Here is a 15,914-nt window from a genome sequence, read left to right as displayed (position 1 = left end):
AATGCAGCAGTTTACATCACAGAAACGAGCTGAGATAATTTCACTTTGGGTACAATCGGGAAATTGCACGGGAAGAACACTTGAAATTGTGCAGGTTAGGTTAGGCTTCTGGCCACCAATTCATTTGGAAAATCATGAATGCAAAATCTCCCTGAACCAACGCAACAAGGCAGAATAATAAAAAGTAACTTTATTTTCTCTGTATTCCTTGATGCATTTGAATGGTAGGTGACAGATAATGTTTCAGTGATATATCTGAAACTGGTTTATTGTAATAAAATGAGAATTTGTAATCTGGGTGACCAGTTGTCCCTGAGTAAGCTGATTTAAAATGGCAGAAAAAAAATTATACTGAACCACTTAATTGTTTCATTGGGACACATCAGTAAGTTTCTTATTAAATTAAACAATTCTGATGCGACAAAAACTTTTAAAACATGCCGATGTCCACTACATGCTTTAACCTGGTCTTGCAGGGTATAGCAGAATGGTGCAACTCCCCTGTTTACGATGAGCAGATGTAACAGTCAACAGAACAATGTTTTTACAGCTGCCTGACCATGCTTTACATTTCTTCTGAAACTGCTCCTCATTAAGAGTTGCTTTTCTCACCTTCAATGTGCCATTTACATGTGGGTATTTGCGCTGAAGTTCAGCTCAGGGCCTTGCAATTTTTCTCCTGTGCAGCTAGGCCAGACACTGCCCCCTGTTGGATTTCTGTGCAACTGCAGGCACAACCACACTAAGGCAGTTGTCCACGTTAGAAAATAGGGTGACAGCACCTGTACCCCGCTTCACCCTGTTGGCTGCAGTTTCTTTTGCCTGTGCCAGCCTTCCTATCCTTTGTGCTGTACTCGCCTTCCCTCCACTTTCCTCAGCACAGCCTTAGCGAACCCAAGACCACGGCTCATTCTTCTAAACTCCAGAAAATATTGGCCACTCCATTCAATCTTTACTGAACCATTGTTGCATCCCTACTATGGAAAATATATCCTTCATTTGGTGAGGAGACCAAAACAATGGTACACAATACTCTGGGTATGATCTCGCCAAAGCTCCGTTTGTTGCAGCAAGAATTCATGTAAACACAAATAAGGATCCTCGGCTTTATAAATTGAGGCGTGGAGTCCAAAGGGAAGGAAGTTATGCCAAACCGTTATGATACACTGGTTAGGCTACAGCTGAAGGAACAGGAAGTGACGGAAGGTAAGAAATGCTTTATCTGATTGTGCTGTGCAGCAACACAAAGGTTGACAATTCTTCAGGTGTGAACCCTGGTGAGCACCACTGATCTTTTCCAACTATTAAACCACTGTCCAATAGCACAGAGTGAAATGTGCTCCTGTTACATTTTCCTGAAACTGAAGTCGGTTAAACACAGCAGCCCATGTTGAGCAATGTACATTGAGTTTGGCTGCTGGGTAGTGATGCAGCAATGATGTCATTAGCACAGTGACCTAAGACGCCCCAATGCTCAGGCCCAAGAATCCAGGCCCAAGTGTCACTCCGTGCTGAGATTCTACCTCTTCCCGGTGTTGGGAAGAATGGATATGGCTATGTTACCAGAGAACGCTCCATTCAGTTGGAACCTGCTGTATCACCTATCCCTTGTGGAACAGTTTATGCAGAAAAACCTGTTGACCACAAGTCCATCAGGCAGTGGGCTGCACGTATTGTAATGTGGTCCTGCGGGAAAAGGAGATAGTGAATGCTGTCGGGTGGTTTCCTGAGCTGACTGTCAAAGTAATTTGGAAGAATGCCTCATCACCAAAACTTTCAAATTAGCATTAGGATGTAGCTTGGCTGATAGTGACAAAGGCCCTCCCCATCATGTGCATGACGGGTGTGGACACCTGCCTCATCAGCTTGGATCAGGAGAAGGCCTTTGACAGAATATCGCACACCTACATGGGGGATGTGCTCTCCAAAATGGGCTTTGGGGAGGGAATTCGAAATTGGATCCAACTGCTCTACACTAACATCAGTAGCGCAGTATCAATCAATGGGTGGGAAACAGATAGCTTTCCGATTAAATCTGGAGTCAGGCAGGGCTGTCCTCTCTCGCCTGTCCTTTTCGTGTGTTGCATAGAACCCTTTGCCGAGTCCATCAGGAAGGATCCGGGCATAAGAGGAGTGACGATCCCAGGCAGTGGAGGCACTCAGGTAAAAGCCTCCCTGTACATGGACGACGTCGCCGTCTTCTGCTCGGATCCGCTGTCGGTGCGCAGACTGATGCACATCTGCGACCAGTTCGAACTGGCCTCGGGAGCCAAGGTAAATCGTGGGAAGAGCGAGGCCATGTTCTTTGGGAACTGGGCTGACCGATCCTTTGTCCCCTTCACTGTCAGGGCTGACGGCCTGAAGGTGCTGGGGATATGGTTCGGAGGGACCGGGGCATGCGTTAGAAACTGGAAGGAGCGAGTGGCTATGGTGAAGAGGAAACTGGGCATGTGGGAGCGACGCTCCCTCTCCATTGCGGGTAAGAACCTGGTCATCAGGTGTGAGGTACTCTCGCTGTTGCTGTACGTGGCGCAGGTCTGGCCCATTCCAGACTCCTGCGCGACGGCGATCACTCGAGCCATCTTCCGCTTTATCTGGAGGTCGAAAATGGATCGTGTCCGCAGGGACGCGATGTACAAGCCTCTAGATAAAGGGGGAAAAAACGTGCCCAACATCGCCCTCATACTGATGGCCACCTTTGTGTGCGGCTGCATCAAGCGGTGCGTAGACCCTCAGTACGCAAACACCAAGTGTCACTACGTGCTGAGGTTCTACCTGTCCCCGGTGTTGCGAAGGATGGGTCTGGCCACGCTGCCGCGGAACGCTCCAAGTAGTTGGACCGTGCCGTACCACCTGTCCCTGGTGGAAAAATTTATGCAGAAAAACACCTTTGACCACAAGTCCATCAGGCAGTGGTCAGCACGTAACGTCCTAGAGGCCCTGAGGGATAAGGAGAGGGTGGACCCTGTGGGATGGTTCCCCGAGCAGACTGTCAAAGTCATTTGGCAGAATGCCTCATCGCCAGAACTTTCCAACAAGCACCAAGACGTAGCTTGGCTGGTGGTGAGAAAGGCCCTCCCCGTCAGATCCTTCCTACACGCCAGGAAGCTCACCCCCTCTGCACGTTGCCTTCGAGGTGGCTGTGGTGGGGAAGAGACCGTTGTCTACCTCCTTGTGGATTGTGCCTTTGCAAAGAAAGTCTGGAGAGAGATGCAGTGGTTGCTGTCGAGGTTCATCCCGAGCAGTTCTGTGACACAGGACTCTGTGCTCTACGGGCTGTTCCCAGGGACACACACCGAGACAAACATCAACTGCAGCTCGAGGATCATCAACACGGTGAAAGAGGCGCTTTGGTCCGCCCGAAACTTGTTGGTCTTCCAGCACAAAGAGTTGTCCCCGACCGATTGTTGCGGACTGGCACAATCCAAAGTCCAGGACTACGTGCTGAGGGACGCACTAAAGCTTGGGGCAGCTGCCGCAAAGGCGCAATGGGGAAGGGTCGCTGTCTAAGACCTTTCTGCCACAGCGCACCGAGAGACTGGGAACTGTTTAGAGCCCCTCGGGCTGTACAGATCAAAATGAAAGGCTGTAAATGATTGTAATATTGTTTGTACTGACGCACCTGGTGATACATTTTGTAAAAGTTTAACCTGGATTGTACCCTTGTAATGTTGTTTTTGAAATGGTTTTGAATGCGATTGAAGATATTTTATGAATAAAGTATATTTTTACAAAAAAAAAAAATCTGTTCTTATCAGTTTAGGCAGCTGCCGCAAAGGCGCAATGGGGAAGGGTCGCTGTCTAAGACCTTTCTACCACAGCGCACCGAGAGACTGGGAACTGTTTAGAGCCCCTCGGGCTGTACAGATCAAAATGAAAGGCTGTAAATGATTGTAATATTGTTTGTACTGATGCACCCGGTGATACATTTTGTAAAAGTTTAACCTGGATTGTACCCTTGTAATGTTGTTTTTGAAATGGTTTTGAATGTGATTGAAGATTTTTTATGAATAAAGTATATTTTTACAAAAAAAAAAAAAAAAAATCTGTTCTTATCAGTTTAATATCTGATACGTCCCTTATCTGGGGACCATATATTAAATTGATTTTTGGAGCAGGGAGATGGAATAGGGGCTTGCTCCGTCCACTCCACGCATCGACCCGGTATTGCAGTATCTCTGGGAATGGTGCACCACCCCTTTCCAGGGGATTTTCAATGCTAAAAATAGTTTTCTTACAAACATCTGCTTTCTTTACTTTTCAACATGCACATGTTTCAAAACCCAACTTTCTTTCTTTCTCACTCACCCGCACCATCTACACACAAAAAACACGCACGCTCACCCAACGCTCACAGACACCACTCTCATCTCACAAACACTCTACCTCACTCATACAAAAACATCTTTCACTTGCAAATACACCTCTCAAACACTCTCTCAGCTGCACCTTTCGCCTCACAACATTTTCAACCAGCTCTCTGCTGCCGCTCCCGCCCGCTGCTGCTGCTGCTGCTGATACAGCAACAGTCAAAACTCACACCTCAAAGCTCACACACTTTACACAGCTACTCGGAAACGTCTACATCCACGTTCACACAATCCTTACACTGCACAAGGAGCCCATTCCGCCCGTCGTGACTGCACCAGCTCTCCCAATGAACATTTCACTTCGTGCCATTCTCCTGCCTTCTCCACGTAACCCAGCACATGCTTTCTTTTCAAATAATCATCTCATTCCCTCTTCAATTGAACCTGCCTCCGCCACGCTATCAGGCGGTGCATTCTAGACCCTGACCACTCGCTGCTCCTATCACTTTTGCTTCTTCTGCTAGTTACTTTAAACCTGTGCCCGCTCCTTCTCGATCCTTTCATCGGTGCAAGCAGTTTCTCCCTATCTACTCTCTCCAGATACCTCATGATTTTCAATACCTCTATCAAGTCTCCTCTCAGACTTCTTTTCCCCAAGGAATACAGTCCCAACTTCTCCAATCTTACTTCATAACTCAACTTCCTCGCCCCTGGAACCAAACTCGTAAACCTCTTCTGCACTCTCTCCAATGCCTTCACTACCTTCCTAAAATGCAAGTCAAAATGCAATCCATCAGAGTCAGCATGGCTTTATGAAGACTAAATCGTGTTTGACTAAATTGCTAGAGTTCTTTGAAGATGTGACAAGCAAAGTGGATAATGGCGATCCTGTAGATGTAGTATGTCTGGACTTCCAGAAGGCATTTGATAAGGTGCCGCACAAAAGATTAATACACAAGATAAGATCACACGCAGCTAAGGGTAATATATTTGCTTGGATAGAGCTTTGGCTAACCAACAGAAAGCAGAGAGTCAGGATAAATGGGTCTTTTGTGGATGGCAAGCTGTAACTAGTGGGGTGCCACAGGGTTCGGTCCTTGGGCCCCAACTATTTACTTGGATTCAGGAGTAGAAGGTACCATAGCTAAATTTGCAGATGACACCAAAATAGGTGGGAAAGTAAGTTGCAGTGAAGAAATGAGAAATTTACAAATGGATATGGACAGGTTAGGTGAATGGGCCAAAATTTGGCAGATGGAGTTTAACGTGGATAAGTGAGGTTATCCAGTTCAGCTCCTACAGGCAATGGTCACGGTGGTGGTCCCACGGGCCATCGATCTGGTCGGGCGGAAACGACTCTCGTTCCTCCGGCCTGGGTATTCTGCTGCGGGGAGGCAACTTCACCGTCTCCGAGGTCAAGGAGGTGGTGGGCGGGCGACTCCTGGTAGCAGACGTAATGTACAAGAACGCTCCACTCCGGTTAATTAACGTGTATGGCCCGTCACAAGGAGCTGAGCGGCTGGAGGTTTTTCAGCAGCTCCCACTGCTGCTGGCGACCTCCAGGCCGGTCATTCTGGGCGGTGACTTCAACTGCATCATCGATGCGGCTGGACGATCCGGCAGGGCCGGAAGCAGATTGGACGCTACGTCCAGATCCCTGATGGAAACAGTTAAGGATGCCAAGCTGCACGACGTCTTCAGCAACCCTGCAGACGGAGCGCAGCGTAGATACACCTGGTCGCGGCCAGACGGGTCCATTCGTTCCAGGATAGACTTCCTCTTTGTGTCCCGTGCATTCACAGTCAGATCCACCGAGGTCAAGCCGGTGTTCTTCTCTGACCACTGCATCCTACTGGCGGACTGCCACTTGGAGAAGGACCTGAGGGTGGGCAGGGGGGCATGGAAGCTATTCGTGCAACTGCTGACCCCAGAGAACATTGAGGAGCTCAAGAGGGCTTATGAAGGTTGGAGAACCATGAAACCCCTCTTTGAGTCCCTGACACACTGGTGGGAAGCGATCAAGGGAAACACCAAGAGGTTTTTCATCCTCAAAAGCATCCAGAAAGCTAGAAAGGAAGAGAGGGAAATGTCCCGACTCCAGAAAAACATGCAGAATCTGCTCCGGCTGCAGTCGGTGGGGGTCGATGTCAAGGAAGAACTCCAAGAGGTGAAGAGCCAGCAAGCCTCGCACTTTGCCTCCAAGAACATCTTCCGTTCCAGAGTCCGCTCCGTGGAGCAGGATGAGACGTGCTCACGTTTCTTCTTCCAAAAGGAACAGAGAGAGAGCTCTGTGTTCAGCAGCCTGAATGAAGAAGACAGATCAGTAAAGTCAGCGCAGTCCGACATTTTGAGGATCAGCAAATCCTTTTATGCCGGATTTTATGACGTGAAGCCGACGGACAGCACGGCCTCCCAGTCCTCCTTGTCCTCTATCACGGAGGTCTTAGGCGACAGTACACGGGAGAGGCTGGACAAACCGCGAACTCCTGACGAACTGACTTAGGCCCTTGAGTCCTTCGAGAAGAGTAAATCTCCCCAGAAGCGACGGCTTGCCTGCGGAGTTGTATTGGGCTCTGTGGGACTGGATGGGCCCAGACCTGCTAGGGGTGTACGAGAGTATGCTCCTGGCCGGCAGTATGTCAGAATCCATGAGGAAAGGCATCATCACCCTCATGTACAAGCACAAGGAAGAAAGGGAGGAAATTAGAAATTGGCGACCCATTTCACTGTTGAATGTGGACTATAAGATTCTGTCCAAGGTCATCGCCAATCGGGTCAAATCCGCTCTGGAATTGGTGATACACCCTGACCAGACCTGCACTGTGCCGGGCAGGAAGATCTCTGACAGCCTGGCGCTGCTCAGGGATACGATTGCCTATGTGCAGGACAGGGGTGTGGACACCTGCCTCATCAGCCTGGATTAGGAGAAAGCCTTTGACAGAATATCGCACACCTACATGGTGGATGTGCTCTCAAAATGGGGTTTGGGGAGGGAATTCGCAATTGGATCCAGTTGGATCCTACTCTACACTAACATCAGTAGCGCAGTCTCAATCAATGGGTGGGAATCAGATAGCTTTCCAATTAAATCTGGAGTCAGGCAGGGCTGTCCTCTCTCGCCTGTTCTTTGCTGAGTCCATCAGGAAGGATCCGGGCATTAGAGGAGTTACGATCCCAGGCAGTGGAGGCACTCAGATCAAAGCCTCCCTGTACATGGACGATGTCGCCGTCTTCTGTTCTGATCCACTGTCGGTGTGCAGACTGATCCACATCTGCGACCAGTTCGAACTGGACTCGGGAGCCAAGGTAAATCGTGGGAAGAGCGAGGCCGTGTTCTTTGGGAACTGGGCTGACCGATCCTTTGTCCCCTTCACCGTCAGTGCTGACGGCCTGAAGGTGCTGGGGATATGGTTCAGAGGGACCGGGGTATGCGTTAGAAACTGGAAGGATCCAGTGTCTATGGTGAAAAGGAAACTGGGAATCTGGGAGCGACGCTTCCTCTCCGTTGCGGGTAAGAACCTGGTCATCAGGTGTGAGGCACTCTCGCTGTTGCTGTACATGGCGCAGGTCTGGCCCATTCCAGACTGCTGCGCGACGGCGATCACCCGAGCCATCTTCCGCTTTATCTGGAGGTCGAAAATGGATCGTGTCCGCAGGGACGCGCTGTATAAGCCTCTAGATAAAGGGGGAATAAACGTGCCCAACATCGCCCTCACACTGATGGCCACCTTTGTGTGCGGCTGTATCAAGCTGTGCGTAGACCCTCGGTACGCAAACACCAGGTGTCACTACGTGCTGAGGTTCTACCTGTCCCCGGTTTAGCGAAGGATGGGTCTGGCCACGCTGCCGCGGAACGCTCCAAGTAGTTGGACCGTGCCGTACCACCTGTCCCTGGTGGAAAACTTTATGCAGAAAAACACCTTTGACCCCAAGTCCATCAGGCAGTGGTCGGCACGTAACGTCCTATAGGCCCTGCGGGGAAAGGAGATGGTGGATCCTGTGCGATGTTTCCCCGAGCAGACTGTCAAAGTCGTTTGGCAGAATGCCTCGTCTCCAGAACTTTCCAACAAGCACCAAGACGTAGCTTGGCTGGTGGTGAGAAATGCCCTCCCCGTCAGATCCTTCCTGAAGTCTCACCCTCTCTGCATGTTGACCTCGAGGTGGCTGTCGTGGGGACGAGACCGTTGTTCACCTCTTTGTGGAATGTGCGTTTGCAAAGAAGGTCTGCAGAGAGTTGCCGTGGTTTTTGTCGCGGTTCATCCCAAGCAGTTCTGTGACACAGGTCTCTGTGCTCTACGTGTTGATCCCAGGGACAGGGACGCACATCGAGACAAGCAGGTGGAGGATCATCTACTCGGTGAAAGACGCTCTTTGGTCTGCCCGAAACTTGTTGGTCTTCCAGTGCAATGAGTTGTCCCCAGCAGAGTGTTGCAGACTGGCTGGCACATTCCAAGGCCGAGGACTACGTGCTGAGGGACGCACTAAAGCTTGGGGCAGCCGCCACAAATGCGCAGTGGGGAACGGTCGCTGTCTAAGACCTTTCAGCCATAGTGCACCGAGGGACTGGGAAAGGTATGGACCCCTCGGCCTGAAAGACTCACATTGAATGTATGCGGTGAATATTACATTTATCACAATTGTATTGAAGCACCTCAGAGTGCAACATGATCTATGTAGATAACTTGAATACTATTGCACTGTCTGACTGCCTGTAATGAGCATGTTGAAATGTCTGTAATGTTCATTGATCGTATTGAAGCGTCGCAGGGTGCGACATGATCTATTTGAAAAACTGGAATATGATTGCACTTTTTGCGATGGCCATTTTGAAATGTTTTGTAATGTTCTTTCAGATATTTTATGGATAAGGTATATTTTTCCACAAAAAAACGACAACAGTTACAAAGAAAACCAACAGCAGCAACAACAGCTCTTCTCCACAGTCTGAATTAGAATTTCAGAGTCAGAAAACAGAGCAAAAAAACACGCAGCGTCCTGAAATGACAAACCTGAAATGAAAGTGTACTTAGTGTATCAAGCCTTTAAACTGCATTGCTGAAAACTCCTTCCTGCCTGCTAGTGCAACAAGATGCTGCAAAGTATATTACACAGCGAATCAGGCCTTCAGTCGTCTTGACTTGTGCAGCTCCAGTGACTTCAGGCCTCCAAAAGCAGGCCAGTATTTGAAAGGGCTCCTCTTGACAAGTGTAAGACCCTGATCAAACTAAATATTTTAATTTTCTTAACCAGTGAGATTGAACGAACCGTGATGCATGTCCAAGACAAAATAGAATATAAAGCAATGTAAAGTAAATTAATAACAAATTGAGAAAGTAAATATGGAACACAAAATATTTTAAAACTAGGGCACAGGTTAAAAACATGATCCTAATTTCTGTTGAACTGAATGAGGCGAGTCATTACAGTGCGTGACCGATTTGTTTAAGTGTGCGGGCCCATTAAACTTTTTGCACAGCCGCGCAAATTTAAAGGGGCTTATGTGGCGGTGTGTCTGTGAGGAAACCTTACTGAGGTAAAAGGTGATTGAAAAAGTCAAGCCTTTCTCCCCTAGCAGTTACCACTGAGGACAGAAATAATACCGAGCGCTGATCTATCACCGAGCACTGAGGCCGGCCAAGGGGAGGCATCTGAAAGCTGCAGAGAGAGCAAGAAGCCAGGATGGACGACTGAGAATACTGGCTGAGATAGACAGCAAAAACTGTGACACAAGCTCAGGTAAGCGTGGTGTTTTGCAGTTCAAGTTCATCACTTTGTGACAGTATAGGTATTTTTCACTTTCCTAGGATAAGGCTGTTCCCTTTCTAGAAGTTAGAAACAGCCGTGCAGATGTATTTTCTGCGCTCCTTTGCTTGCCTGCTGAATAGGACTGATGGGAGGGGAAAAGGTGATTAAAAGAGAGCCGACATCATTGCAGGCTGGCAGATGGTGTGCTGTGCTGTGCACGCAGGTGGTTTTGTTGTTTGGCTTGTGTGTGACTTCTGGTTGAAGCTGAAAGATTTCTAAAATTTTGAAGGAAATAATCTTCGAGAAGGGGAGAAACATTTTCAACATTTTAACAGGATCTAAGGCTGTTCGCTGTGTCGTACCTGTACTTATCCTTGCTGCCACCTGCCTTCTCACTGCTGATCATCATCTTGTGTTATTATAATGACATAATGCATTGGACTTATTTACTGTGACTTCATAACATGACACATTTCCCTTCTGGTGATGTCATGCTGACATCCCGTAAAGGAAATAGACCAACAGTCAGCCCAAAAGAAGGCCCAATGCCAAGCAAAGGAAGCCCATAAACGAGGATGCTAGACAGCTCGTACAAAAGAAAGCAGGGCATCAGGAAACAACTCAACAGCAGCTGACGTAGTACTCTCCAGGTTCAGTGCAGGAGAAGCACTGGAATCAGTAAAAAGTAATGCCCCTACATGTCTGAACATACAACTTAGGAGCAGGAGTAGGCCACTGGGCCCCAAGAGCCTGCTCCACTACTCAGAAGATCATGGCTGATCCGATTGTAACCTCAACCCCACATTCCTGCCTACCAGCGATAACCTTCCAACCCCGCCTTGTTAATCTATCCAGCTCTGTCTTGAAAATATTCAAAGACTCTGTTTCCACCACCTTTCGAGGAAGAGAGTTCCAAGGACTCTCTACACTCTGGGAGAAACGCTGCTGACTTTGCCTTCCCTGTAGATGTGGAAGGACTTTAGCTGCATACCTGGTCAGCTGGCAAGCTCCACAGACCGATCGGCGCAGGCTTGGAGGGCCGAAGGGCCTGTTCCTGTGCTGTACTTTTTTTTCTTCTTTGTTCTTTGACTGCTCAAGCTGAAAGCAAAGACAAAAATACAGCAGGCCTCGATCGAAGAACTCCTCTGCGCTGTGAGCTAGTTGCTCACACGGAAACTCAGCTACAAAGACTCATGGATTGTCTCTCATGCCTGTCACGTGTTCTCCCTTGTGACTGAGTGTTTCTCGAAATTTTCCATTACCTGCCAGTTACACGACACATCTAGCGCAACCGTAGACAGCGACCTTTCTCCATTACGCCTTTGCCCCAAACTTTAGTGCGTCCCTCAGCACGTAGTCCTGGACCTTGGAATGTGCCAACTCTTTGCAATGGAAGACCAACAAGTTTCGGACAGCCAAAGAGTGTCTTTCACCGAGTGGATCCTCCGGCGGTAGTTGATGTTTGTCTCGGCGTGTGTCCCTGGGAACAGCCCCTGGAGCACAGAGTCCATACCTGTGTCACGGAACTGCTCGGGATGCACCTCGACAAGAACCACGGCCACTCTCTTCAGAGTTCTGGTGATGAGGCATTCTGCCAAATGACCCTGACGGTCTGTTCGGCGAACCGTCCGCCGGAATCCACCATCTCCTTTTCCCGCAGGGCCTCTAGGGTGATACGTGCTAACCACTGCCTGATGGACTTGCGGACAAAGGTGTTTCTCTGCATAAGTTTTTCCACACGGGGCAGGTGATACGGCACTTGGAGCGTTCCGCGGCAGGGTGGCCAGACCCATCCTTCGCAACACCAGGGACAGGTAGAACCTTAGCACGTAGTGACGCTTGGTGTTTGGGTCTACACACAGCTTGATACTGCCATACACAAAGGTGGCCATCAGGATGAGGGTGATGTTGGGCATGTTTTTTCCCCCTTCATCCAGAGTTTTTTTACATCATGTCCCTGCAAACAGGATCCACTTTTGACCTCCAGATAAAGCGGAAGATGGCTGGCGTGATCGCCACAGCGCAGGAGTGAGGAATGGGCCAGACCCGCGCCACGTACAGCAACACCGAGAGTGCCTCACACCTGATGAGCAGGTTCTTACCCGCAACGGAGAGGGAGCTTTGCTCCCACATGCCCAGTTCTTTTCTCACCATAGCTACTCGCTCCTTCCGGTTTCTAACGCATGCCCTGGTCCCTCCGAACCATATCCCCAGTAGCTTCAGGCAGTCTGACCTGCTGGTGAAAGGGACAAAGCTTAGTTCAGTTCCCAGAGGACACGGCCTCGCTCTTGCCACGATTTACCCTTGGCACCTGAGGCCGGTTCGAAGTGGTCGCAGGTGTCGATCAGTCTGCGCACCGATGTGTGAAAAGTGGGGAGTTGACCGTACTACCGCATCACCACACTGTCCCAGGTCCAATAGCATGGCGGAATGTATATACTGTAAAGTCCTTACTTATGAAATGTCAGCAAAGTAAACAAGGCTTGTGACGGCCTGTCACAATGCTACACCTTAGAGCGACAGCGCTCAGTGCAACCACTCCTTCACCAGCAGAATTACAGTGCGAACAACCCTTCCCAGTCATCATTTGTCGATGCATCCAGGAGTAAGTGATGCATTCGCTGAAGGTGAAGGTGAAGGACGCACATGAGCAAAGAATCACCCAACTTAAACATTGGACAAAAGGTATGACTACAACACCCAACCGATGGAACATGAAATCCGGCCGAAATCAGCAGCATGTCCAGAACCATGATCATATCAAATACGAGCACCCATTGTGAAGAAACCGATGGCGAATCAGGGAAGTACCAGAACAAGAAACACCAAGTAACCCCATCGCAAGCAGAACGCGATCTAAGACACAATCCCAGCGCAACACTCCTACAGACAACCAGAATTGTGAGAACGTACAGCAATCTCAAACCAACTTCACAGTATCAACGAAGCACCATTCCGTTCCAGAGACTCATAAGGTGATCACTTTGTACAATTGTAGGTTCAAAGACAGAAGAGCAATTTGTGGTAATGTAAATAGTTCTTATTATTTAATGGTACAGCCTGGAGTTGTTGTGGTATACCTTTAAGGAGCGTATCTAAAATTGCTGTGCAGCACCAGGCAGGGTGTGACGTATATGCTCATGTATAATTCTCGGGCCGATGATAGGAGCTGTCCTAGAGACCCAGATATTGTTGTATATATTTCATCTCTTCAAATCAAAGAATTGAGTTCGCAATCCTCTTTGTGTCGTCGGTGTGTTTGTGTCAGGTGGAAAACACAACATGGAGGACCCCCATTTAAGGTGAATGGCAAAAGAACCAAGGCGACATGAGGAGAAACCTTCTTGCGCAGCGAGTGGTTAGAATCTGCAATGCACTGCCTGAGAGTGTGCTGGGGGCACTTTCAAGAGTGGCTTTCAAAAGAGAATCGGATAATTGATTATCTGAAGAGAAAATATTTGCAGGGCTACGGGGAAAAGGCAGGTGAGTGGCACTAGGGGAGTTGCTCTTGCAGAGAGCTAGCACAGACACGACAGGCCGAATGGCCTCCTTTTGTGCTCTAACCAATCTAGGATTCGATGTTCTCCCTCCACTTGGACCCCTCCCTCTGGATTTTTGCCTTCTCTTGATCTTTTCATTGAGAACTGTCGGCGTGACATTAGCCGTCTCAATTTCTCTGCTCCTCTCACCCATTCTAATCTGTCTCTCTCTGAACTCACTGCACTCCGTTCTCTCAGGTCCAACCCCAACATTGTCATCAAACCCGCTGACAAGGGTGGTACTGTTGTTGTCTGGCGCATTGACCTCTACCTCGCGGAGGCTGAGCGTCAACTCGCAGACGTTTCCTCCTACCTCTCCCTGGACCATGACCCCACCACAGAACATCAAGCCATTGTTTCCAGGACTGTCACTGACCTCATCTCCTCAGGAGATCTTCCTCCCACAGCTTCCAACTTGATAGTCGCCCAACCTCGGACGGCCCGCTTCTACCTCCTACCCAAAATCCACAAACAGAACTGTCCTGGCAGACCGATCGTGTCAGCCTGTTCCTGCCCCACGGAACTCATTTCTCGTTATCTTGACTCCCTTCTCTCTCCCCTTGTCCAGTCCCTTCCCACCTACATCCGTGATTCCTCTGACACCTTACGTCACATCAACAATTTCCAGTTCCCTGGCCCCAACCGCTTCCTCTTCACCATGGATGTCCAATCCCTCTACACCTCCATCCCCCACCAGGATGGTCTGAGGGCCCTTAGCTTCTTCCTTGAACAGAGGCCCCAACAATCCCCATCCACCACTACTCTCCTCCGTCTGGCTGAACTTGTTCTCACACTGAACAATTTCTCCTTTAACTCCTCTCACTTCCTCCAAATAAAAGGCGTGGCTATGGGTACCCGCATGGGCCCCAGCTATGCCTGTCTCTTTATGGGGTATGTGGAACATTCCTTGTTCCAGTCCTACTCCGGCCCCCTCCCACAACTCTTTCTCCGGTACATCGATGATTACTTCGGTGCTGCTTCATGCTCTCGTCGGGACCTGGAAAAATGTATTAATTTTGCTTCCAATCTCCACCCCTCCATCATCTTCACATGGTCCATCTCTGACACTTCTCTTCCCTTCCTTGACCTCTCTGTCTCAATTTCTGATGATAGACTGTCCACCAATATCCATTACAAGCCTACCGACTCCCACAGCTACCTCGACTACAGCTCCTCACACCCCGCTTCCTGTAAAGACTCCATCCCATTCTCTCAGTTCCTTCGCCTCCGTCGCATCTGTTCTGATGACGCTACCTTCAAAAACAGCTCCTCTGACATGTCCTCCTTCTTCCTTAACCGAGGTTTTCCATCCACGGTCGTTGACAGGGCCCTCAACCGTGTCCGGCCCATATCCCGCGCATCCTCCCTCACGCCTTCTCCTCCTTCCCAGAAACATGATAGGGTCCCCCTTGTCCTCACTTATCACCCCACCAGCCTCCGCATTCAAAGGATCATCCTCCGCCATTTCCGCCAACTCCAGCATGATGCCACCACCAAACACATCTTCCCTTCACCCCCCTTGACGGCATTCCGTAGGGATCGTTCCCTCCGGGACACCCTGGTCCACTCCTCCATCACCCCCTACTCCTCAACCCCCACTTATGGCACCTCCCCATGCCCACGCAGAAGATGCAACACCTGCCCCTTCACTTCCTCTCTCCTCACCGTCCAAGGGCCCAAACACTCCTTTCAAGTGAAGCAGCATTTCACTTGCATTTCCCCTAACTTAGTCTACTGCATTCGTTGCTCCCAATGCGGTCTCCTCTACATTGGAGAGACCAAACGCAAACTGGGCGACCGTTCTGCGGAACACCTGCGGTCTGTCCGCAAGAAAGACCCAAACCTCCCTGTCGCTTGCCATTTTAACACTCCACCCTGTTCTCTTGCCAACATGTCTGTCCTTGGCTTGCTGCATTGTTCCAGTGAAGCCCAACGCAAACTGGAGGAGCAGCACCTCATCTTCCGACTAGGCACTTTACAGCCCTCTGGGCTGAATATTGAATTCAACAACTTTAGATCTTAAACTCCCCCTCCCCCCATCCCCACCCCGTTTCTTTTCCCCCCCCACCCGTTTTTTTTCAATAATTTATATAGATTCTTCTTTCCCCACCTATTTCCATTATTTTTAAATCTAAAACTAAAACCTTTAGTCTTTCCACCCCACCCCCACTAGAGCTGTACTTTAAATATCCTGTTTTCCATTCTTAATTAGCACTTTTCTCAGACAAAGACCACCACCTTCAACACCTCTTTGACCCTTTTGTCTCTGACATCTTTGGATTATCTGCTCACACCACACCCTCAATGTGTCTCTTCCCCC

General features: G+C 49.2%; 1 pseudogene; it reads left to right on the top strand.

Annotated features, from left to right (window-relative positions):
• Positions 1-4,017: 4,017 nt before the first annotated feature.
• LOC144675762 (U2 spliceosomal RNA) lies at positions 4,018-4,198 on the top strand (annotated as a pseudogene).
• The last annotated feature ends 11,716 nt before the right edge of the window (positions 4,199-15,914 follow it).

The sequence above is a fragment of the Cetorhinus maximus genome, unplaced genomic scaffold (assembly GCF_964194155.1).
Source record: "Cetorhinus maximus unplaced genomic scaffold, sCetMax3.hap1.1 HAP1_SCAFFOLD_1146, whole genome shotgun sequence".
Classification (NCBI taxonomy): Eukaryota; Metazoa; Chordata; class Chondrichthyes; order Lamniformes; family Cetorhinidae; genus Cetorhinus; species Cetorhinus maximus.
The sequence above is the reverse complement of the archived record's forward strand: the minus strand, read 5'-3'. Positions and strand labels throughout refer to the sequence as shown.